Here is a 26,222-nt window from a genome sequence, read left to right on the forward strand (position 1 = left end):
TGGCCTGTATACATCAACACAGCTTGACGAAGCATGGAAAGCAGGGTTGGAACAGTTACTCTAGCTACTAGCTAGCTACTATTTGCAAATGGATTGTGGCCGCCTGGACGAACGTATAAAACTCAGAAAATGAGGACTTTCATGGATTTGTGGGTGATGATGACGTGCGTACATTGTAAAATGGCTAAATAAAGTACAACTGAACTCAGTTTTGCTTCCGTTGCCTTTTTAAAAACGTGTTTTTAGCGTGTGAGTGTAGCGTGTATGTTTAAGCTCGTGTATGTTTTGCCATGCCTGGCTGCGTCTATAAAAACGGTGCGTCCTTTGTGTGTGTGAAATACAGAAATAGCACTCGAAAAATACGATGTGCCGTATAGTCGTGAAAATACGGAACTAATAAACCGCTAGTTATTTGTTATTTTGTTAATAGATGGCAAATTAGAACAAATTAAAATGTTTTTCCAATCCAATATCCTGTTTTTGGTATTTTTTCAGATGGTAGGAACGAATTAATTTTTAGATCATTTCTCTGGGAAACGTTCATTTGAATTACGAGTAAATTGACAATCGAGCTCATTCCCGGAACGCATTAAGCTTGTATCTCAAGGTACCACTCTATGTACGTGTATTTACACACGTGTCGACGTACACACGCGCACGCACGCACACGCACACACACACACATATTCTGTGATCCTTCGTCACTTCGCGGCTTCACTACGTGGCAGATTTTTTCCTGAAGTCTAAAAATTAAAAAGTTCATAAAAATGTCAAATTCCATACTGAAACTCGCAAGCGGGAGATAGATGAGAAATGGCGGTGAAAAATGGGGGAAGTCAGGGCACCGCTTCTCGATATACCATAGAACACAGATGGTTCAAGAAAGGGCCAACGGGGGGCAGGTTTTCCTCCTTACAGTGCAGACAGTTAGGCCAATGAGGAGGTCTTCTGGAAGCACCCAACTGCAATCAACTGATTACAGTTGTAAGAGAACAGATTGGTGAAAAGGTATCGTCTTGGTGGTTAGAATAAAAACCTGAACCCACTCGGCCATTTCTGGAATGAATTTGACACCTATGCCATTGAAGGAGAATGGGCGCCCCGAAGATCATATAAAGTGCCGAGATGCACTACATCTTCCCAGTGACCATGCCTGGTCTACAGTATCCACGAAAAAACTTTCGAAATGTTTTGGTTCCAGAACTTTTTTCCTAAGTTGAACATTTTGTAAGTTGAGCAGTACTTTATATGTAAATACTCAAATTTGTTCCACGGTCCCCACAAAATTATCAACTAAACCCTTAAAAATTCATCAACATGTCCCAATTTTGTAGGATAAGTGTGAAGACACAAAGATGAGAGAAAACAATCATAAAAATATTTAATAAGCCATTAAAATTAATAAACATGCAAAAGGTATTGTGCGTCATGAAGCTAACGTTAGGCAAAAGAGGCAGAGAGCACACAAACACATGAACACAATTCAAAACAATATTACATTGAACTTTTAATCTTTTTCATTAACATTATATGATTTTTTCGGCATCTAATTTTCATTTAGATGCCTCAAAACCAATCGGACATGTTGACGATGTTCTTGGAAATTTTGCGAAAAGATTAGTATGTCGTCCAGGTAAATGAAACAAAATTATCCAACATGTCACGGAGTACATCATTGATGAGGCTCTGAAACACGTGCGTTGGTGAGGCCAAAAGGCATAACTAAGTACTCGAAATGCCCCAGTGGGGTCTTGAAAGCTGTCTTTCACTCATCTCCCTCTCTGATTCTGACCAGATGGTAAGCATTAAATACATCCAATTTAGTATACATGGTAGTGATAATGGCGCAAACGCAGAGTCCAGCAAAGGAAGGGGATATTTGTTTTTAAATAAATGTAATGTCATTAAAACCGCGGTAATCGACACAGGACCTAAGAGGCCTTTCCCGACAAAGAAAAAACCCGCCGCTTGCGGTGACGAAGATGGGCGAATCAGACCAGCGGCTAATGATGAGGAGATATACTCCCTCAATCCCTCAATGCCTCTTGTTCAGGATTAGATAGCTGGTACAACCCAGAACCAGGCAACGGTGCTCTATGGCGCAATCATTACTAGGAAGCGGCGGACCTCACTATGGTTTCCGGATAATTTAACACTGAGTGGGGTAGTTACATGACTTATGTCCGTCAGAGATCCCCCATCGAAATCACACACGCTCTTAGTTACAGGGAGTTTAGTCAATGGGCATCCAATCGTGGCGACCACGGACGAGTCGATAAAACACTCATCTGCTCCCAAATCAATGAGAGCAGTAGCTTCAAAGTTCTTTTCCCCACAAAACACTACCGTGGATAGTTGCAACCTCTTACTACACAGCTGCTGTCCCAAATTCCCCGACATGCCGGACAGGGACTCACGGGAAGTCCTTGGGCGTCCTTGTCCTCTCTTCTCTGGTGCGAGAAATCTTGTGGGGGTTGTAACACAGTGGTGCAAGCGCCGTGCATCACAACTGCCCACCAGGTGGCCCGGCAAGCCACAGTAAAAGCACAAGCCAGCTCTTTTTCTTCTCTGTTGCTCTGTCGGGAGATGTCTACCGCCGAGTTGCATGGGCCCGTCTGTGGTCGAATTGGAGGACCGCTCCAGTGCTGAGATCAACAGGGATAGGGCAGCGCCGTCGAGCCCCGCAGCCGTGGTGCAGTTCCCCGTAGAAGGTTTCCGGCGGTCCCAGCAGTGGCGGGCGTCAGGGCCTTCAAGGCCTTCTCTGCTGGCCTAAGAAATATCTGAATCATATTATATTTTGTCCATCAATACTTATTATTCCAAATGGTCTGTTAGCTTCCTTTTATTGCTTTTCCCCATGGTTGCACTGCTTCCAGATGTGTGTTTTTATATTGAAGCATTTAACCAATCACATTTCAGCCATTATTTGTTGCCAGATCAGATTTGCCTCAAAGCCTTCACAATCAGTTCTGCAGGGTCTGCTGCATTAAACAAGACTGTTGCTTTTAACCAATCAGATTTCGAGTCGTCAACCCCACAATGAATCTTCATAGGCGTTGGCATTTTGCTGGCTGAGATACGTCATTGCTTTCACCAACTATGATTGGCTAGTAGGCGGGCCAAAGCCATAGTGAGGCAGCCAGAGATCGCAAACTCCACCCACAATGGCCGACAGATTTGGTTGCAGATTTGCTCACAAAGCTATTTTCCAGACGGACTTTTCCAGAAAAAAATGGACATCATTAAGAAAGGGCGGTCAACTCCAAAGCTAGCAAGCCTGTTACAGCCGGGAAAATGGTGTGTGCGCCACTTTCATTGCGCTAACTTATCTGCACAAGCAAATATATTGTTGTGTTTATTTAAAGCCATTTTCAAGACGGACTATGCCGGAAATATGACAGGACAGGCTCGACTTTCATCATTAGCTTCGATGGCGATCGAAAAGAAGGAATAAAGAAAGGAGGATGGATATTGTGCACAGTTAAAAATAATTTTGGGTGACTATAATATGGCTATATTCCTAAATAATATTGCAATTGTGGGCCTGGTTCTATATTTAATCACTAAATGCTAAAGTGGATTTTACCCCATTTTAGTGCAATTTTTACCATTTCGCCATTGACGTCCATCGCTGTCTTTTCCTGGGATAATCACCTCCCTGGCCCGGTTGTAATGTCTGAAAAGCTCCAGTATTTGTATTTAATGATGAAATGCTGCTAGGAAGTGGATTTGACCCCATTTTAGTAAATTTTTTGCCATTTCGCGTATGGACGTATATGGACGTATCGATGTTCATCGCTGTCGTTTTCCCGAGGAAATGATACTCCCGGCCTGGTTCTGATGTCTAAAAAGCTCCAGTATTTGTATTTAATCAATAAATACTGTTTTCGGCTGGATTTTGCCCCATTTTCGGGCAATGTTTGCCGGTACGCCATTGACGTTCATCGCTGTCTTTTCCCGGGAAAATCACCCCCCTGGCCCGGTTGTAATGTCTGAAAAGCTCCAGTATTTGTATTTAATCATTAAATTCTGCTAGGAAGTGGATTTTACCCCATTTTTGTGCATTGATTTATTGATTATTTTTTGTGTCGCAGCTGTAGCTGCAGTCGAGGTTTTATAGCCATAAAATAGTTTTTGAGATTGATTCGTTGAAGGCGCTACGAGAAAATGCACGGACCGCCACTGGTACAATGTACCTTATCATGGTAACAAAAAATAGAAAGAAAATATAAAAATCAAATTCTGTTCGACTAGATCGTCCCCAGTTGAAGTTCTACTCGCAATTCTTCTTTCTTTTACGATCTGCGGTCTTGGTATCTCTTACACAAGTATCCGTCAGTTTAAAGCAAGAAGAGTTCTCGATGTTCTTTAAATTGTGCAGCCAAGTCTTTGAGTTGTTCTGAAGAAACAGTAACTTCTCCATCCCGGAAAATAAAAGTACTACAACATTGATTAGTATAAACTGAATATCACATTCCTCAGACTTACTCTAATTTGCAAGATTGTCAAAAAGCAATGTTAATTTTCTATAAATGAGTAATCAATAGTACCTCTGGTAGAATGTAATAGTAATGGGACCAATGTTCCCTCTAAGCTGCGTGCGTGCGCAATTGCACACTACTCTCGTCTTCTTCGCGCAGCAGCAATCATATGGCGCGCAGTAAATAAAAACCAAATGTTTTTTTTTTAAATCTCCCCCTTTCCCCATGATGGCGCCATTTACGCGGTAGCCAGTGGCAGTAGCTCTGTCCACTCTTATGTTTTTTGTGTTTTACAGCCCTTCTATCAAGCGGTGAAATTGGGTGAGAACTGTCTAAATCTACTGTGTGTGGTTGTGTGTGTGCGTGCGTGCGTGTCTGTGTCTAGTATGTGTGATCGTTTGTCTTCAACCTACACAATGGGCTATAAATGGAAATTAGCCCTCGGCTACAATCTTACATATATATGTTCATTAACATGAATATAAATATGTTCATTAATATGTGCTATCCCTTATTAAATAAATCAAAGCAAAATCATGGAAAAATATTGCATATAAATGGAAACTTGACTATCTCAAGTGACACGTTCAGCAGAAAAGTCATTTGAACGAGAATGAGAAGTGAGGACAGATGTGTAAAATAAGGTAAAATTTAAGTCGGATTTGTGCATATTCTAATGGAATTTATGAAGATGTTTTATTCATAGATATTTGTCCATTCATTTTCTGAACCGCTTTATCCACTTTTTCACTCGTGGGGGGTGCTGGAGCCTATCCCTGCTGACTTTGGGCCAGGAGCCTATCCCTGCTGACTTTGGGCCAAGGGCGGGGGACACCCTGTATCGGTGGCCAGCCGATCGCAGGGTACAAGGAGACAGACAGCCATTCACACTCAGACCCATACCTAGGGGCAATTTTAGAGTGTCCAATCAGCCTACAATGCATCTTTTTGGGATGTGGGAGGAAAACGGAGTACTCAGAGAAAACCCACGCAGGCCCAGGGAGAATATGCAAATTCAACACAGGTGGACCGACCTGGATTTGAACCCAGGACCCCAGAGCTGGGAGGCCGACGCGCGAACCACTCATCCGCCGGGCCGCCCATTCATAGATATTAATCATTACATTTTATTATTACTAAATCATTTATGTGTAGTAGACATGCACCTGCTTATGGCAGGTGTGATACTGGTGTGTGCCCATAGCGAGCAATGATGATGTTGCTCACACTGGTACTCAGTGTGCTCAGGCAGGTTGTCTTTCTGCCCAGACAAACAAAATAATAGAGGGAACATTGAATGGGACAGTCACGGTTGAATAGAGACAGCATTTTAAAGGCCAATATCAATATTGGGAAAAATAAACAATGAGGGAGGAAACTCCTTAGCCAGACCACTTGTCCATAAATCAGCTGAGGCAAACTGCTCCCCAAAAGGAGGCCGTGTGCACTCCTTATCAAGGGGACGTATATCTGTGAAAAGAAAGATCCTCCACTCCTCGGAGCCTTGAGAAAAAGGAGTTAACAAATGATCTAAAATGCAGGCTTTAGACACATCATGTGACATGGTCATAAGCAAACAAAAGTGAAATCAAACATACCAGTATCTATTAATTGTATTCTAACAAGAGTGCAGTATCCTAATTACATAGTTATATTCCTTGCCATTCAATTTAATACTCAATAGATTTATTTGTTATTATTATTATTATTGCTTGTTTAACACTCTCCCGGCGGAAGTCCTTTTTGTTGTTGCCCTATGCTCTATTCAAATTCAAAGGAATCTGATTATTTTCACTGAGATAGGGGTGGGAGTCCGTCCTCTCCTATGGAGACTGTAGTGAGAAGACAATTAGGGCTAGTGGCGGGAATCAAATTCCTGATTGTTCTATCAGGAGACACGATACGCTCGCCCACTCGTGCCAGGTGTGACAGTCTCAACCATTCCCACCTCCTTCTCAAAGTGTTTGGTTTTCCATCCTGTACACACAATCAACAGTTGTTAATTGGTAGGGACAAACCCGAAGAGGGAAAGTTTGAAGCTGTCACGTTTTGTTCGCGTTTTGGGTGGAGGTGTGTATGTGCCTTGCCCTGCTTGCCTGACACTTCACTGTGACTTCCCTGAGATTTTGACATTGGTATTTTGTATTTTTGTACATACAAACACTGGAGCTTTTCAGATATCAGAACCGGGCCCAGAGGACGACTTTCCACGGGAATTTCATCCAATTGAAATATTATTTAGGAATATAGCCATATTTTACTCACCAAAAATCATTTTTAACTGTACACAATATTGGATTGGATTGGATTGGATAACTTTATTCATCCCGTATTCGGGAAATTTCGTTGTTCCAGTGGCAAGAGGGTGAGGATGCAGGAATAGGAAAGGCATTTTAGACATAAATAGATAGGTAATAGATAGGTAAGAAGTAGGTCAAGAAATAAATACATGAATAAATATATAATTAAATAAGCGTGTTGCTTAGGACATATATACATACATACATACACATAAATGTACATGCATGCATACGGTAGGTCTTAACACCCAGCCATTTTTTTGTTAAAGAGCCTGACAGCTGATGGGAGGAAGGATCTGCGGAAGCGCTCCTTCCTGCAATGAGGGTGCCGCAGTCTATTGCTAAAGGAGCTTCGGAGGGACTCCACAGACTCATGCAGGGGGTGGGAGGTGCTGTCCATGATGGACATCATCCTGCTCAGCATCCTCCGCTCTCCCACTTCCTCCACAGAGTCCAAAGGACAGCCCAGAACAGAGCTGGCCCTCCTGACCAGCTTATTCAGCCTGTTCCTGTCCCTCTCCGTGCTCCCGCATCCCCAACAAAGCACTGCATAAAACACTGCAGAGGCCACCACAGTGTCGTAGAAAGTCCTCAGCAGTGTCCTGCACACTCCAAAGGACCGTAGACTCCTCAGTAGGTAGAGGCGGCTCTGGCCCCTTTTGTACAGGGCATCTGTGTTTGTGGACCAGGATGTATTCATCCTCCTTTCTTTCTTCCTTCTTTTCTATCGCCATCAAAGCTAATGCTGAAAGTCGAGCCTGTCCTGTCGTATTTCAGTAATTCCCACCATTCATACCATGTACGTTGCCTGGTCTTGTTATACTCTTCATTATTCTTTAGGAGGTTCCTCAGGCCTCCAGGACTCTAACCCGGCTTTTCCAGCCCCTCATCAGGAAACTGGTGGAGTTTGCCACACTCAGGTATCCCCCTTTACACTGTAATCTCTATTCCATTTCTGTATTTGTCTCTTGTATGTCTCTTTATTCTATCCTAGGTCTTTTCTTTACAGACTTTTAGTTTACAGACAGCTTACTACTAGGACTCAGGACACTTATATTTTAGTCATAACTAATGCAGATTTGATCAAACAGGTTCTGCTTACCTTTATTGTGGTCGACCAGTGTCCATCATCCGTTCGTACCTGGTCCTTTTGGCCAAATTCTTCAACAGTCTTTACCAGACGTTCCCAGACGAGCCCTCAAATTGTTGAGGTAGAACTTTTGAACCTTCTTCCCAGATAAGACGACCTGTGAAGATTCAAAGATGACAAACTCGAGCTTTCTTTTTTTTTTACCTGTGCAAAAGGAGAAGGCAGCCGTCCCGTGGTCCGTGCTGAGACTTCTAACCTTTCTCCATTTTGCAGGTTTTTTATTGAGCAAACCAACACCACGCCTTCAGTTACAGTTGACTAGTTATTGTTTGATAAAGAGTTTTTCAGTTACAAATTGTGAGGCAGTTGAACAGTCCCTGCCAAATTAGTAGATATTTCAGAAATCCAGCTACGCTCAAGTCATGATCTCTCTCCTGCATCTGTCTGGGTACGCCCATTTCTTCCACGGCTTCTTCACTCTTTAACCGTGCATTGGGTGTGTACATAGCTGGCTTGTATATGAAGATTATGTAAGCAGAGTTATACATTTAAAACAAGGTATCTTATATCAAAGACAATTATTCTCACATCGTCCTCCTACTCTTCATTCTGTATGGGACACAGACAGATTTTTCATTATTAACCATTAAATGAAATGACACGTTTTTTTTGTTTTGTTTTTCATGATGTTAAAAAGGGCCCATGTATTAATATCTTTGACATGCCTCTGTTAAATTTCTGAGAATTATTGCAGTGCACTGCCTTGTGGAAATGACATGAGTTTAATATTTTTATTATATTTGCTTTGGGGAATTTTTCTCAAGCAAACAAACCAGCACTTATTTGTCCCCTTTTCTGTGTGCTGGGACAAATGGAGAATGGCTTGCATCACAATTCCAAACTGTCAGAAGTGGGTAGAGCCGCCAAAAATGTTTAAAGTGTCGTTATTTCAAATTACAAAATCAAATCAAATCAAAAGTCTTTATTGTCATCACACAGCCGCGTATAACGAAATTGGTGGTGCTACTCCACAAAGTGCGTTTTCCCATAAAAAAAAAACCATAAATAAGTAATATAAAAATATAAAAGTCACATCCTGGCAAGGTAAATTCTAAAATATTGCACAACCTAAGATATTGCACATTGTTATTGCACAGAAGGGGTTGTGTGTCGTGCTAACGCAAGTTCAGAGTCCTGATGGATGTAGGAAAAAAACTGTCCCTAAGTCTATTTGTCCGTGCTGGTACCCGGACGTTTCGTTGACGGACACCACTTGGTCGACGGACACTTCGTTCCCGGATGGTTGGTCGAACGGACGTTTGGTCACCGGACAGTTCGTCGAACAGACATTTCGTCGACGGACAATTCGTCGCCGGATTCGTTGCCGGACATTTCGTCGAACGGACAATCCGTCGCCGGATTCGCTTGCTCTCAAAATTATAATCATGAGAGAGAGAGAGTTTACTGTTGAAAGCGATCAACCAGGTAATCTCGTGCTCTCAAAATTATAATCATGAGAGAGATAGAGAGAGTTTGTCATTGATTGCATTAACAATGTCAGAGCATTAATATCTAAATATCTAATATCAAAATTATCAATAAGTTGCGTATTATTGGCGAGTGTATACATGTTATTTGTCGCCGGATTCGGTTGTTCCCGGATTCGCTCGCTCCTGGATTCGCTCGCTCTCAAAATTATAATCATGAGAGAGAGAGTTTGTCATTGATTGCATTGACAATGTCAGAGCATTAATATCTAAATATCTAATATCAAAATTATCAATAAATTGCGTATTAATGGCGTGTGTGTACATGTTATTCGTCACCGGATTCACTCACTCTCGGATTCGAATGCTCTCCAAATTATAATCATGAGAGAGAGTTTGTCATTGATTGCGTTGACAATGTCAGAGCATTAATATCTAAATATCTAATATCAAAATTATCAATAAGTTGCGTATTACTGGCGCTGTGTGTACATGTTTTTCAAACTACGGCCCGCGGGCCATATACGGCCCGTTAGGCTTTTTAATCCGGCCCGCCGACGTTGTACAAATTATAGTAAAAATCAATGACCTCATTCATTTCCCTTTGCCCTGCAATACCCTCGTTTCCCCGATAGATGACGCACTAGTCTAGACCTTTGTTGGAGTGTAACTTGGAGAACAACAACACAGTTCCCACTGAAATGTGAGTTTCTCTACTGTGTTAAAAATAGCAACTTGCACATGTACGCACAGCAGCAGTACAGAAGCTTAATTAACATGCCGCTCATCACTCTCAATTTAAAGACTGCTTTTTTTCTTTGAATAATTTATATGTTCTTAATGTTGAAAGTAAATTTCAAAATATTTTTTTACCTTCAATTGTGTCTTTTTTCTTACATTTCAATCCCCAGGTTTGATAAAGTTTGAGTTTCTTCCAGAGATTAATCTGAGTTAAATAAGGCTGAATGAACACCACTTCAAAATAGTATAATGTTTTTCTCTCCTGTTCATCCTTGGATTTTTCTTTTTGCTATAAAAAAGCTCATTATCCCATAGGAAGATCGGTACCCGGACGTCCGGCTGCCATTGACGGCGGTAGACATCTGATTCATGTTGACTGTGAGGTGCAGAGTACTCAGCACTCATTTAACCCATCGGCTGCCATTGACGGCGGTAGACGTCCGATTCATGTTGACTGAGGTGCAGAGTACCTACTCAGGAGAGGCAAATTTGTCTATACTACACACACGAGAACAGGACGAATTGAAAAACATGTACACACAACGCCAATAATACGCAACTTATTGATAATGTGTTTAATTTGGGACAATAATAGTATAAAAGAGGCAAGTTTGTCTATACCAAGGGTGGGCAAACTTTTTGACTTGCGCAATGTAATTTATCAAACCTGGGGATTAAAAAGTAAGAAAAAAGACACAATGTAAGGTGATTTTTTTTTTTCAAATTTACTTTCAACCCTCTCCACAGATTTTCTATGGGGTTTAGATATGGATACTGGCTAGGCCCACTCCAACACCTTGAAATGCTTCTTACAAAGCCACTCCTTTGTTGCCCTGGTTGTGTTTGGGATCATTGTCACACTGAAAGACCCAGCCACATCTCATCTTCAAGGTCCTTGCTGATGGAAGGAGATTTTCACTCAAAATCTCTCTATACATGGCCCCGTTCATTCTTTCCTTTATGCAGATCAGTCGTCCTGGTCCCAAAGCATGATGTTTCCACCCCCATGCTTCACAGTGGGTATGGTGTTCTTCGGATGCAATTCAGTATTATTTCTCCTCCAAACATGAGAACCATTGTTTGAACCAAAAATTCTATTTTGGTTTCATCTGCCCATAACACATTCTCCCAGTCCTCTTCTGGATCATCCAAATGCTCTCTAGCAAACCATAGACGGGCCTGGATGTGTACTGGCTTCCGCAGGGGGACATGTCTGGCAGTGCAGGATTTGAGTTCCTGGCGGCGCATTGTGTTACTGATAGTAGCCTTTGTTACTGTGCTCCCAGCTCTCTGTAGGTCATTCACTAGGTCCGCAGGTGTGCTTCTGGGATTTTGCTCACCGTTCTTGTTATCATTTTGACGCCACGGGGTGAGATCTTGCATGGAGCCCCAGATCGAGGGAGATTATCAATGATCTTGTATGTCTTCCATTTTCTAATAATTGCTCCCACAGTTGATTTCTTTACACCAAGCATTTTACCTATTGCAGATTCAGTCTTCCGAGCCTGGTGCAGATCTACAATTTTGTCTCTGGTGTCCTTTGACAGCTCTTTGGTCTTGGCCAGAGTGGAGTTTGGAGTGTGAGAGACTGAGGTTGTGGTCAGGTGTCTTTTATACCGATAATGAGTTAAAACAGATGCTATTAATACAGGTAACGAGTGGAGACCTCCTTAGACGTCATTAGAAGTTAGACCTCTTTGACAGCCAGAAACCTTGCTTGTTTGTAGGTGATCAAATACTTATTTTCCACTCTAATTTGGAAATAAATTCTTTAAAAATTAAACAATGAGGTTTTCATTTTTTTCCCACATTGTGTCTCTCATGGTTGAGGTTTACCATGTTGACAATTACAGGCCTCTCTAATCTTTTCAAGTGGGAGAACTTGCACAATTGGTGGTTGACTAAATACTTATTTGCCCCACTCTACAGGAACATGTGTGCCTATTTTAGTCATTTCATACACTTGTAAAGTACAAAACATCTCTAAATGCTTCTGCCAACATTATTACACTGTTGAGTGGCCCGGCGACTGAGTGGTTAGCGCATCGGCCTCACAGTTCTGGGGTCCTGGGTTCGATCCCAGGTCGGCCCTCCTGTGTGGAGTTTGCATGTGCTCCCTGGGCTTGCATGGGTTTTCTCCAGATACTCCAGTTTCCTACCACATTCCAAAGACATGCATGGTAGGCTGATTGGACACTCTAAATTGCCCCTAGGTATGAGTGTGAGCGTGAATGGTTGTCCATCTCCTCCTGCCCCGCAATTGGCCACAAATTCAGGGTGTCCCCTGCCTGGTGCCCGAAGTCAGCTGGGATAGGCTCCAGCCCCCCCCCCCCCCCCCCCCCGTGACCCTTGTGCGTATAAGCGGTTCATAAAATGAATGAATGATTGTTATGCTCTTGCTGATCAATGAGTATTAGTTAACATCGTCCGGGGGGCGTCCGAGCCAGCCCGTGACAAAATGAGGGAGTGGTCGGTCCGGCGGGCGTTCGCGACGGCCAGTGATGTGGCGTGGGAGTGGCCGGTCCGGCGGGCGTCCGCGCCGGCCGGTGATGAGGCGTAGGAGAGGCCGATCCGTAGGGTGCTTATACTTCGCATTTTTTCGATTATCGCGCCCATGTCTGGTTTACATTATCCGTGATGAATGAGGGATTAGTGTAACGGGAGTCATGAGTCACGTTGTGACGTCTCATTGGCAAAACGTGTAACCAGTGAAACTTCATAACAGCCATTGTGGACATATCTGGCAAAAATTACATAAATGATAATATATAGAAAAAAAGAAAAAAATGAGCAGTGTAGCCAAAATAAGAACAGTGTTTCTCCTTCACAAATCTACTCAAGTAAAAGTCAAAAGTATGGCATGGTAAAAAAGTACGTTTTTCTCAAGTAAATGTAAGTGAATAAATATAAAAGTGCATTACTACCGACCTTCGCAAACTTTTTACAGTCCCAAACTATTCTACACCCTCACCTTTGACACTTAGCATGGTGGAACATTCAGATCGACCCAGTGCGTTCTCTGCTGTGACTGTGTACTTTCCCACATCTTTAGGGCCAACGCTGAGAATCATCAAGGAACAAACTCCACAAGTGTTTGAGATGTAATAGTTGGTGTCGGTGTTCAGGTTGACATGATTTCGGTACCATGTGATGCGAGGTTTGGGGTTTCCTGTCACAGCACAACTCATGTAGCATTCATAGCCTTTTGATGCTGCATGTAGCTTCAAAGGTACAATGAAATCCGGAGCACAACACAGGTCTGGCTCTTCTCTGTTTGGTAGGATCAGCGAAAGCTTTTCTGCAAAAGTAAGGTTTGTGAATCATTACACGAAGTCAAGCTTTGAATTTTATGTTCTTGTATTTAATTCTTTCAGTGTGATAATTCTAGAGACATCCAATCATGTGGCTCCTTTCTTTCTACAACTGAGAATTTGAAATGGCTTTATAAATAGTAAGTATCCAAGTTGAAGGAGCTGGTAGCAGTGAATAGATGTCCATTTGGTTCCAACCCTTTAAAAGGCGAAACCACTAAATAATTGTCTCAAAATTTAATTTCTCTGAGCCTTTAATGGTCCCTCAGAAAAAAAGCCTACAAAGCGGCAACGGAAAAAGGAATACTAATTAGGATTTAAATTTAAGGTTGTTCTAAAAATTAGTTTTAAGTCACTTGCTGTAGTATTTTATTCCACTTTTAAAATTGGTTCTATTATATACAAACCTTTCTTTCTCCCCACTACCCAGGTGGGTGACTCAGAGGGCACTGACACACCCATGTCATTTTTGGCATAGACCCTGAAATGGTAATCCCTCCCATGCATGATATTGCAGACCGTGAACTTGTTATTGAAGAGTCTGTCGGCCACTGTGGTCCATGCATGTTTGGTTGAGTCTAGTTTGGAAACTGTGTAATGCAGCCTGTCATCAAGCTTCTCATCGGGAGAAGGTTGCCAAGTGACTTGCACTGTGCCAGGCACATTCTCCTCTATTTCCACAGGTCCAGCAGGCTTTGGATCATCTGCAAAAACAGGTCAACAAAGAAACTTCCAGAAGAAGTGAAAAGTAAAAGTAAAATTCAGCAAGTTCCTAATTTACCCGTGACCCTGACTTCTGTACTGAAGGTCTCTTGGCCAGCCAAATTTTTCACCAAAACTGAATAGATACCAGAATCAGAGCGCTCTGACAAAGCGATCAACATCTGTGAAGTGCTGTCTGAGTTAATAACAGTGACTCGCTTTGGCACAGGCCCATTGTCCTTAAACCACATGATGTCAGGTGATGGTGAAGCCTATAAATAATTTAATTAGTCATATGAAAGACATAGTATGTTGACTCAGATGTTCAAATATAAAGAATATGACCAAAATATTGAATCTCACCTCAAAGTTTATGGTTACCCTCACAGAGTTCCCTGCCCTCACTACCGTAAATGTTTTCATCTTTTTGTTTGTGAATCTCGGTCTCACTAAAAATAAAAAATAAAAAGACTGAGTGAAGAAGACAGGAACAAATGTAATAAACAAGCTACAGTCAAAACCACTGATAAATATACACAGCATTATTCAGTATTTGCTATTATTATTAATTTATTATGTTCTGCCTCATAGTGTATTATAGAATGTGCTGTAATTACTTTCAAGTTTCAACCTGTTTATATATGAACATTAATCACTAGTGATAAATGAACAATACCTAGGGGTGGCATTGCAAGAACATAGTGATTTAGCTCATTGATTTCGCCTTCTCCTCCATCATTGCTTGCACTGACTCTGACCCAGTACATATCCATTGCCCTCAGGCCTTTAGCAGTGTAGGTGGTTGTAATGGTGAAGATTCGGGACCATTTAAGGCACTGTGCATTCCTAATTTCAACAAAATATCCTTTAGCTTCATCCTGTATGTCAGGTTTATCCTGAGGCTTGGTCCAGGTCAAGACAAAGTGGTTGTAAGAAGTTTCTACTACTTTTAAGCCAATAACTTTACCAGGGGTTTCTGGGGATGAAAAATATTAAACAAGTTTAACCAAAACAAATATAAGAGTAACATGAACATGAAGTTTATTCATTTCAATTGACAAACTTACTTTTGGGATCTCGTGCAAAAACAAAGTTACATGGGTTGCTAAATTCCCCAGGTCCCGATAGGTTCACTGCCAAAACTCTGAATTCATATTCCAAACCTGCCACAACATCCTTCACTGGACATTTCGTCTCTGGAAATACACAAGTTATGGTCTGCATTTAAAAAAAAATACATATTTGATCAAATGAAACATGGAAGCCTACCTTTTATCGACTCATTTGAAGCATTCACCCCAGTCCAGAGATTACTTCCTCTTTTGCGTTTTTCAACAATGTAGCCAAGAATTGGTGAGCCCCCTGTATTACTTGGTGCTGTCCAAGTAAGGTTAATGCAATCATGAAAGGCACTGATCACCTTTGGAGGTGCTGGGGCACTAGGGAAAGCTGTAGAAAAAAGCCCCCGATGATTAAGATTAGAGGAAAACCATAACCAGTGGTTTGGGGTAATATGAGGTAGTTTTGGGTAATTTTCACTTTGTGTGACTTGTCCTTGTGATTTACCATTGATTTTACCTGTTGTTTACCGCCCCTGCTGTCTCGCCTTATTCTCTGACTCTCTTGTCACCCAGCAGTTTCTCCTTGTCTCATCAACCCCTGTCTGTGTTTTTAAACCCCTTGTTTTCGTCAGCCCCTTATCGGAGTCCTCATCCCCAGTGTTTCCCCGCGCAAGTTTGGTTTCTTTGCTTCTGCTTTTACTTTGGTTCCTCTGTTTCTTTAATTATTTTCCCTTTTTTTAATTAATTTAATTTTTTGAAAACAAGTTTATGTTATTAAAGATTTTGTTTGTGCAACATTATGTTCGTCTTCGTGTCTGCCTCCTTCCCTGCATTTAGGTCCAACTCTGCTTACCATTTGGAACTTAACGATAACAGCATGTCACATTTTTGTGCAGATCTGCGTTAGGTGTCATATATTCCCATTTGTGATGTATTCAGGACGGCCAGGTGGCGCGAGTGGTTAGCGCGTCGGCCTCACAGCTCTGAGGTCCTGGGTTCAAATCCAGGTCACATCCACCTGTGTGGAGTTTGCATGTGCTCCCGGACCTTCGTGGGTTTCCTCTGGGTACTCCGGTTTACTCCCACATTCCAAAAACATGCATGGTAGGCTGATTGGACACTCTAAATTCCCCCTAGGTATGGGTGTCAGTGTGTATGGTTGTCCGTCTCCTTGTGCCCTGCGATTGGTGGCCACCGATTCAGGGTGTCCCCTGCCTCTAGCCCAAAGTCAGCTGGGGTAGGCTCCAGCACCCCACCCATAGTGAGGATAAAGCAGTTCAAAAAATGAATGAATGAATGAATTAATAATCCTAGGGACCTTTTATGAAGACAGTCTAGATAGTGAATATATATTTACAGTAATTTTAAGATTTATATTTTTCAATCAGTGAAGTCTCACCGAGTATGCCAGCTTGTAGGTCTTCGGTCTCCATCACTTCACTTACACCCTCCGAGGTCAAAGCTCGGATTCTGTAGCAGTACTTGCGCCCACGGTTGACATCGGTGTCTCGATAGAAAGGCACACCCGGAATCTCCCCTATTTTCTTCCAAGTGTTTCTTCCAATCTGTTGTCGCTCCATGATGTAGCTGATAATAGGCGAGCCGCCGTCATCTTTAGGTGGCCTCCATTTAAATTCAATGCAAGTTGCTGAACTAAGTGTTATCTCTGCAGGACCCAGTGGGGTAGTGGGTTTGTCTGAAACAAACAAAATGGCAAGTTATTTGAAGTGTCTGTCTAACATATGAGATTATACAAGTATCACTAGACTGGTCATGTGTATGACTGAATCATTGACTCACCAAGCACAATGAGCTGTGTTATTGCCTCAGTGGTGCCATGCTCATTTTTTAGCTTAATCTTGATCTCTCCTGAGTCCCTCCTCTGGCATCTGCTCAACAGCAGGCGGCTGTGATTGGTAGCTTTATGTATCCTGGTACTGCTGGCGTCATCATGAAGCTCCTCTTCCTCTCTGTACCATTTTATCTTAATGGGCTCAAACCCGAGGAAATTTAATTTAAAGACTGCATTGTTGCCTACTTTGATTCTCAAGGGCTCTGTGAATGCAGTGAGATCTTGTGGGTCAAACCTTGGAGGATCTGAACGGAGAATATTTTAAATCAAAGAAGTTGATATCAAACTTGATTGTTTTTGCTTCCTCAAACCTTTAACGCTGACCACCGCCTCGGTCTTACGGTTGTCTGCCTCGAAACAGTATTTCCCAGAGTGCTCCTCTTGGCATTTCAGTATGAAAAGTTTATGAATTGCACCTTCTTTAGATATGAGGATTGCGTCATTAATGATGATCTGACGGGTAAGGTGAGAAATAAAAAAAAAATTAATGTTAGAATTACGTCTACCATGATAGATAATGCTTTATTTTAGAGAATGTTTAACATTAGACACTCTAGAAATTATGGCTCACCTGTTCACCGTCTCGAAACCAGACGCCCTCGACGTCTTCTTTGTTCAGTTTACAAGTAAGCTCTGCATTCTCTCCAATGATGGCATTGATGTCAGAAAATCCCCAGATAAATTGAACCCCTGGATCTAAAAATGGAACAACGAACATTTAGTGATGATTTCCAATATCATTGGAAAATAAAGACAAATGATTATGAGCTCTTTCATATTTTTGCTTTGTTAATTAGCATAGATTGCCGCCTTGTGGTGTAGAGGTTCACTCGCCTGACATCGGTGCGGGCAGGCACAATTCCTGCTGGTGGCGGTATGATTGTGAGCTCGGAGGTGTGCCCTACGACTGACTGGTGACACACCAGTTTCATATGCGCATTCACTGAACCCAATTTTAGTGTAAAATAAAATGTGATTTTTTTTTCAAATTCAGGCTATATAAATTCCTCGCAGCACTGATTGACCAAACAATGTCACGTGATCATCTGCAGCCAGTGATGGTCAAGCGGGGCATGTTATCGTGTGTAGACATGATGCGTCGATCTGTCTTGACCCCATGGTAGAGTCTCCACCAAACCCCTGAGACTGACTCATGGAGACCCTAGGGTTCGATTGAACCCAGGTTAAGAACCACTGAGTTAGAGTAGTAAGTACATCAATGCCTCATGGGTCGACAGTAATAATGTATGAATACTGATTTTACTATCAAGCAAGCTTATAGGTACAATTTGGTTGTTAAAGTTGAAACATCAGCAGTCGATTTTCCAAACAAACTTTTTTGGCATTTTCACATCATCACCCGCAATCGTAGTAGTCATAGTCACATCATCACATTCATTGGCAACCTCTGCACAGAAATGCAACGGAATGTAATAGTTGGGTATGACCCTATAACAATTGACCCTTTCTGTTAATGAGAATATTAACCGCAGTTATGTTGATTTTATGGTAGAGATTCACAATTGGTTGGTTGGCACATGGGATGCAAAAGTGGAGGGGGGACCTCTTGGTGGTTTGCGGACAGAAAGTAAAACTTAACAATTAGTAGTTAGTTTTATCTTACCTTCTCCTGCAAATCCTGTATCTTCTTCCATCCTGTTTGCTGTACCTTGTCCTTCATACTCTATATCCTCTTTCATCTGGTTTCCTGCATCACTGTACTCTGTTACATCCAATTTTAATGTTCCAAAACCATCTGCACAGCAACTAGTTGTTAATATTAATCTATATAGACGATATTTCACGGTGTTTGCTTTTTGCTTGATGGTTGCTTTTTGATTTTTTAAAGCAGCGGTCCCCAACCTTTTTCTCACTGCGGATCGGTAAAGTTATTTCTATTTTCTCGCAGACCGGCTAAATTGTGCTTACCTTCTATTGATGGTGAACGTATATTGTTGTTTTTAGCATCTTGCACATCACTTCCACTGTATTCATCGGGTACAGTAAGAGAAATGATTTCACCATCTTTTCCATAAATAGTTAATTTTCTCTGCTCCTTCAGTTCTCCTGTGTCATTTCTTGCTTTGATATCCTCCAAATTATTCTCAATTTCTTCTTGGTTTTTCAATTGCTGCTGTCTGACCACTTCCTCAAAGTGTATCCCTGCCCCTTCAGTTTTCTTCTTAGCCGCTGTTTTGAGGACAATTTTCAATATAGAGAATCACAACTATGTTCATGATCACAACATGGTCAATTTTTAGTTGGGGAACTCACCTTCGACATCTAATGGAGTTGTGCATGAGGCATTTCCAGCCACTGCTGAGTAGTCACCGTTGTCTTCATCTGAGCAGTTTTGAATCTGCAACTGGTGGATCATTTTTTGGTGAGACAGACTGATTTTGTACTTTTCCCCATCTTCTAGAACGTTGCCTTTGCTCATCCATGTGGACTTTGGCAGTGGCTGAGTCAGGACACATTCAAATAGTGCTGTGTCTTTTTCTTCAGTTGTTTCCTCCTGAAGTTTGATGTCAAAGTCCAGATTGGGAACTGAAAATAACGAACAACAAACAAAAAACATGATATATTAAGTGGGACAACCAAGCTGTCAAAAACATGATACTTGGAAGAGAATTGAAAATGTGCTTCGTATAGACCTTTGACCAGTGTATTTGGAGGTGACAGTTGACACAATTATTTGTTTTGATGATTTGACTCTGTAGAGGACAAATGACTATTTCTGACTATAATTAAATAATTTTCTGAATATACATTATTATTATGGACTTAGTATGGTATGGAAGATGAACAAATCAACTTATATTTATAATATATCTAGATATCTCTCTGTGTGTATATATAAAAATATATACTTATATATAAATATATATACGGGTATAAAAGTGAGGATGCAGAAATAGGAAAGGCATTTTAGACATAAATAGATAGGTAATAAGTTAATAAATAAATACATGAATAAATATATAAATAAATAAGCGTGTTGCTATATATATAGTTCGTAGTCTAGCTTTGAATGCTCTTTTGACGCCAATCTCTATATTTATATATATATATATATATATATATATATATATATATATATATATATATATATATATATATATATATATATATATATATATATATATATACAGTTGTGGTCAAAAGTTTACATACACTTGTGAAGAACATAATGTCATGGCTCTCTTGAGTTTCCAGTTATTTCTACAAGTGTGATTTTTCTCTGATAGAGTGATTGGAACAGATACTTCTTTGTCACAAAAAACATTCATGAAGTTTGGTTCATTTATGACTTTATTATGGGTGAACAGAAAAAAGTGATCAAATCTGCTGGTTCAAAAATATACATACAGCAGCGCTAATATTTGGTAACATGTCCCTTGGAAATTTTCACTTCAATTAGGCGCTTTTGGTAGCCATCCACAAGCTTCTGGTTGAATCTTTGACCACTCCTCTTGACTGAATTGGTGCAGTTCAGTTAAATTTGATGGCTTTCTGACATGGACTTGTTTCTTCAGCATTGTCCACAAGTTCTCAATGGGGTTTAAGTCAGGACTTTGAAAAGTCCATTCGAAAACCTTAATTCTAGCCTGATTTAGCCATTCCCTTACCACTTTTGAAGTGTGTTTGGGGTCATTGTCCTATTGGAACACCCAACTGCTCCCAAGACCCAATCTTCGGGCTGATGACCCAAGGTTATCTTGAAGAATTTGAAGGTAATCCTCCTTCTCCATTATCCCATTTACTCTCTGTAAAGCACCAGTTCCATTGGCAGAAAAACAGCCCCACAGCATAATACTACCACCACCGTGCTTGACGGTAGGCATGGTGTACTTGGGGTTAAAGGTCTCACCTTTTCTCCTCCAAACATATTGCTGGGCATTGTGGCCAAACAGCTCGATTTTTGTTTCGTCTGACCACAGAACTTTCCTCCAGAAGGTCTTATCTTTGTCCATGTGATCAGCAGCAAACTTCAGTCGAGCCTTAAGGTGCCGCTTTTGGAGCAAGGGCTTCCTTCTTGCACGGCAGCCTCTCAGTCCATGGAGATGCAAAACACACTTGACTGTGGACACTGACACCTGTGTTCCAGGAGCTTCAAATTTTTGGCAGATCTCCTTTTTGGTGATTCTCGGTTAAATCTTCACCCACCTGACCAATTTTCTCTCAGCAGCAGGTGATAGCTTGCGTTTTCTTCCTGATCGTGGCAGTGACAAAACAGTGCCATGCACTTTACACTTACAAACAATTGTTTGCACTGTTGCTCTTGGGACTTGCAGCTCCTTTGAAATGGCTCCAAGTGTTTTTCCTGACTTGTTCAAGTCAAGAATTTGTGTTGCTGTATGTATATTTTTGACCAAGCAGATTTGATCACTTTTTCTGTTAACCCATAATAAAGTCATAAAATAACCAAACTTCATGAATGTTTTTGTGACAAAGAAGTACCTGTTCCAATGACTCTATCAGAGAAAAATCTGAGTTGTAGAAATAACTGGAAACTCAAGAGAGCCATGACATTATGTTCTTCACAAGTGTATGTAAACTTTTGACCACAACTGTACATACACACATATAAGCACACACACACACACACACACACACACACACACACACACACACACACACACACACACACACACACATATATATATATATATATATATATATATATATATATATATATACATACATACATACATACACACATATAAGCACATATATATACATACATACACATATATATATAAGCACATATATACATACATACACATAGATGTACATGCATGCATACGGTAGGTCTTAACACTGAGCCATTTTTTTGTTAAAGAGCCTGACAGCTGATGGGAGGAAGGATCTGCGGAAGCGCTCCTTCCTGCAATGAGGGTGCCGCAGTCTATTGCTGAAAGACCGTCGGAGGGAGTCCACAGACTCATGCAGGGGGTGGGAGGTTCGGTCCATGATGGACATCATCCTGCTCAGCATCCTCCGCTCTCCCACAGAGCTGGCCCTCCTGACCAGCTTATTCAGCCTGTTCCTGTCCCTCTCCATGCTCCCGCATCCCCAACAGACCACTGCATAAAACACTGTAGATGCCACAGTGTGATAAAAAATCCTCAGCAGTGTCCTGCACACTTCAAAGGACCATAGACTCCTCAGTAGGTAGGTAAGTAAGTAAGTAGGTATATATATGTATATATATATATATATATATATATATATATATATATATATATATATATATATATATATATATATATATATATATATATATCATATATCATATATATATATATATATATATATATATATATATATATATATATATATATATATATATATCATATATCATATATATATATATATATATATATATATATATATATATATATGTAATTTATTAACTGCAAGTTATGGCAAGAGACTGCTTATTCATTTGAAATAGAAAGATTAGCAGCGCTCATGTTTCAGTGTGTTGACGCTGATAGATGTAAAATCCATTTAGACGACAACTCACCCAGTCCAAATTAATTGGATGTCTAGCGCTATCAAAGGCACCTAATAATTTAAATGAGTGCCCCATAAAGAGTTAATGATTTACGTTTTTCTTAATCTATGAACTGTTAACATACTTGTTAAGTTTTCAGCATCCTTTGCACTTCTGCCATGTATACGTCCATTTTTCATGACAAAATCTTCTTCGGGAGGACTCATTCCCTTCTATAGAAGACAAAAAAATCAATTTTACACTGAACTAGTTGCAATGTCATCATGTAATATGAATGCAATTTAGCACAAAATACATACAACAGTGTTGATTAAGCAATAAAGCTTATTAAGCAATGAATCTATGAATAGCTAGAAGTCAGTTGGCATGCAATCTGGTTGATTTCACACCTGATATTTTAGAGCCCCTTGCCTCTCCTCCATTTTCAAGTGCATCAAATGCCTGTCCGTAGTCCCGAATCCCCCGTAGTCCCTCTGCAGAGTGTCCTGGTATCTTTCATCTCTTTCTTTGTTTTTCTCAGTCTGGTTTTCCTCTAGAATACTAAAGGTAGGAAAAACATTATATTTTTCTACCACTGAAAGCCTGCTACTAAATCCAAGGCGTAACCAAAAAGCTCCCAAAAACACCAAATATGTCATTTTTTGTTTGTCAAGAAGAAGATTGCAGGACAACTCGAGGGGAGTTTGCCAAGTCAACACGCTTGCTCTCAACGTCAAATGGATGTTTTTGAAGATATTTCAATGCTGAAAGAATCTTCACAATAGTGAATGAAGTGACATCAGCGACTACACAAAGGGTTTGTCATTACAAAGGGGAAAAGTTTTAGCTAAGATTCTGCAACTTTTATGGCACACCATTGTCATCTTACTTTGAATTCGATTTTCTCAGCAACTTTCTGAAATCCGATGGATCCGTTACGTCTAAAAGCAGAAAAAATAATGAGGAAAAAAAAACAACCCAATATTTTGTCCACTACTGGCATCTGTAGTCGGCAGAATTTTGCAAAAAAATAACAATAAGGGATATATAAAAACATCAATTCAATCAAGTCCGGTCCTCGAGAGCCCCTATCCAGCTTGTTATTATAAAATAAAAATGTACGAGGAAAACACAGATAATGTTTATTAAAGAAGTTGTGGTTGGCTTGTTAATATGTATCGGGTGAACCGTAGGGGCACTGATCAATAATGATGAATGACAGCAATGAAAATCTACTTGTCCTTCCACTTTACATGAAACCCAGCCAACTATTAGTATATGTGTCTCACATCTCACAATTGTGAAATCTGGGAGCATCCAAGAGAAGAAAGGTACCGTGCGAGAGAAATGTGTTTCATGGGCAAGCAATGAAGCTTGGAATAGAAAGCAAAATTTGTGTTTTTTTCTTTTCATATCACTTTGTTTGCTTGATCTGCATTAATTTACTTAGACGTTTTGTTGCAAGTTAAAATGCTTTTTTTGATGCCACAAGTTTGGTTTGAATCAATTTTGACACATCATATTCTATATTGGAGGAAGTGAGGTATGTAGAAGGTTAGGAAAACCCAACTGCCTAAAAACTTAAAAGGGCATCCAGGCACTTTGAATTAGACTGGCTTATTGGCTCAGTAGTCAGCACAATTGACTGCCATGGTGATAATGTCAGTTCAAAGCCAAGTTTAAGAAGCGTAAGAATGACAAAAGTGAGCAGTGACATTGGTGTCAGACCAATGCAGATGTGTTTTGCTGTAAAACAAAATGAAATGTATCTCTCTTCATGGTAATTTGTTGTTAATTTGAGAATAGACATGTTATTGTTTTACAGTTTTTAGCAATACAATTCTGGCAAACCACAGCTGATAATCTTTTACGGTATATTTGATGATTTTTAGGTACCGTATTTTCTCGCATATTAACCACCTCTGCATATAAGATGTACCCTCAAAATTGCCTTAAAAGGGCTGAATTTTACAATTTCTCTTGTATAAGACGCCCCCCGATTCACAATTTTCACCTCCATATTCATGGTGTTAATAGGGAGTACAAATGTTGTACGTTGAAGAGAAAATTTTAAGAAAAATCGCACGTGGTATTTCTGAGATACGGTATGAATCGAAAGGATCGTCTGCTGTATTGCACATTCCAAAAGGCTGTTGCCTGCATGTACACAAATTAAAAAAGGAAGTCACATGAGCATTACAACCAGGAAGGGTGTCCATAAGGGTCTAATTTTCACCAAGTCTCTGGGTGAAATAATAGCATAAGATACACATTATGTAGGTATCAAAGCTGATATTTTATTGATCGACTGCAAGACCTTCAATCAGGCTTAACAATTAGTGAGATGTCCTGACATGGTAAACACTACGAACACGTATCAAGGCTACTCGCATCTGGTCAATCAGAGCACATTTAACTACCGTATTTTCACGACTATAAGGCGCACTTAAAAGTCTTAAATTTTCTCCAAAATAGACAGGGTGCCTTACAATCCAGTGCGCCTTATATATGGACCAATATTAAAATTGTTATCACGATAAAATAAAATAAATCAGTCGATAGGGTACACCATTCTCTACAGGTCTCACAACTACGGTAAGCAGCCTGCAACTTCATTTTCCCCCGTGCGCGGTTCATGCAGGGATATGTAGTTCTTTTGTCAATACACCCAGTATGACGGCAAGCACACTAATTTGGTGCTCACCGTCATTCCGGGTGGATTGACAAAAGAACTCCAGCCGCTAGATTGGCATCAAAAGAGCATTCAAAGCTAGACTGCGAACTATATATATATATATATATATATATATATATATATATATATATATATATATATATATATATATATATATATATATATACATATATATATATATATACAGTGGCGGTCGGTGCATTTTCTCGTAGCGCCTTCAACGTATCAATCCAACCCTCAAAAAATATTTTATGGCTATAAAACCTCTACTGCAGCTAGAACTGCGACACATAAAAAATAATCAATAAATCAATGCACAAAAATGGGGTAAAATCCACTTCCTAGCAGCATTTCATCATTAAATACAAAAACTGGAGCTTTTCAGACATTAAAACCGGGCCAGGGGGGCGATTTTCCGGGGAAAAGACAGTGATGAACGTCAATGGCGTACGGGCAAACATTGCCCAAAAATGGGGTAAAATCAAGCCGAAAACAGCATTTATTGATTAAATACAAATACTGGAGTTTTTTAGACATCAGAACCGGGCCCGGAGTATCATTTCCCCGGTAAAAAGACAGCGATGAACGTCGATACGTCCATACGTGAAATGACAAAAAATGCACTAAAATTAGGTAAAATCCACTTCCTAGCAGCATTTATTGATTGAATACAAATACTGGAGCTTTTGAGACATTACAACCAGGCCAGGGGGATGATTTCCTCAGGAAAAGACAGCGATGGACATCAATGGCGAAATGGCAAAAATTAAACTGGGGTAAAATCCACATCCTAGCAGCATTTAGTGATTAAATACAAACACTGGAGCTTTTCATATATCAGAACCGGGCCCACAATTGAAATATTATTTAGGAATATAGCCATATTATACTCACCAAAAATTGTTTTTAACTGTACACAATATCCATCCTCCTTTCTTTATTCCTTCTTTTCTATCACCATCGAAGCTAATGATGAAAGTCGAGCCTGTCCTGTCATATTTC

General features: G+C 40.4%; 1 pseudogene across 1 annotated transcript in view; it reads right to left on the reverse strand.

Annotated features, from left to right (window-relative positions):
* Positions 1-1,666: 1,666 nt before the first annotated feature.
* LOC144074287 (immunoglobulin-like and fibronectin type III domain-containing protein 1) overlaps positions 1,667-26,222 on the reverse strand; it is a 45,779-nt pseudogene continuing 21,223 nt past the window's right edge. Inside the window, exons 5-22 of the transcript XR_013300269.1 lie at positions 23,415-23,466; positions 22,936-23,251; positions 22,671-22,758; positions 19,300-19,572; positions 18,650-19,215; positions 17,597-17,721; positions 17,337-17,478; positions 16,974-17,270; positions 16,573-16,869; positions 15,382-15,561; positions 15,180-15,308; positions 14,789-15,088; positions 14,476-14,561; positions 14,192-14,384; positions 13,818-14,114; positions 13,071-13,397; positions 7,884-8,028; positions 1,667-2,780 (exon numbers count right to left, since the gene is read on the reverse strand). The product of XR_013300269.1 is annotated as an immunoglobulin-like and fibronectin type III domain-containing protein 1 (transcript). The remainder of the gene's footprint in view (positions 2,781-7,883; positions 8,029-13,070; positions 13,398-13,817; positions 14,115-14,191; positions 14,385-14,475; positions 14,562-14,788; positions 15,089-15,179; positions 15,309-15,381; positions 15,562-16,572; positions 16,870-16,973; positions 17,271-17,336; positions 17,479-17,596; positions 17,722-18,649; positions 19,216-19,299; positions 19,573-22,670; positions 22,759-22,935; positions 23,252-23,414; positions 23,467-26,222) is intronic.

This window comes from Stigmatopora argus, chromosome 1 (genome assembly GCF_051989625.1).
Source record: "Stigmatopora argus isolate UIUO_Sarg chromosome 1, RoL_Sarg_1.0, whole genome shotgun sequence".
Lineage (NCBI taxonomy): Eukaryota > Metazoa > Chordata > Actinopteri > Syngnathiformes > Syngnathidae > Stigmatopora > Stigmatopora argus.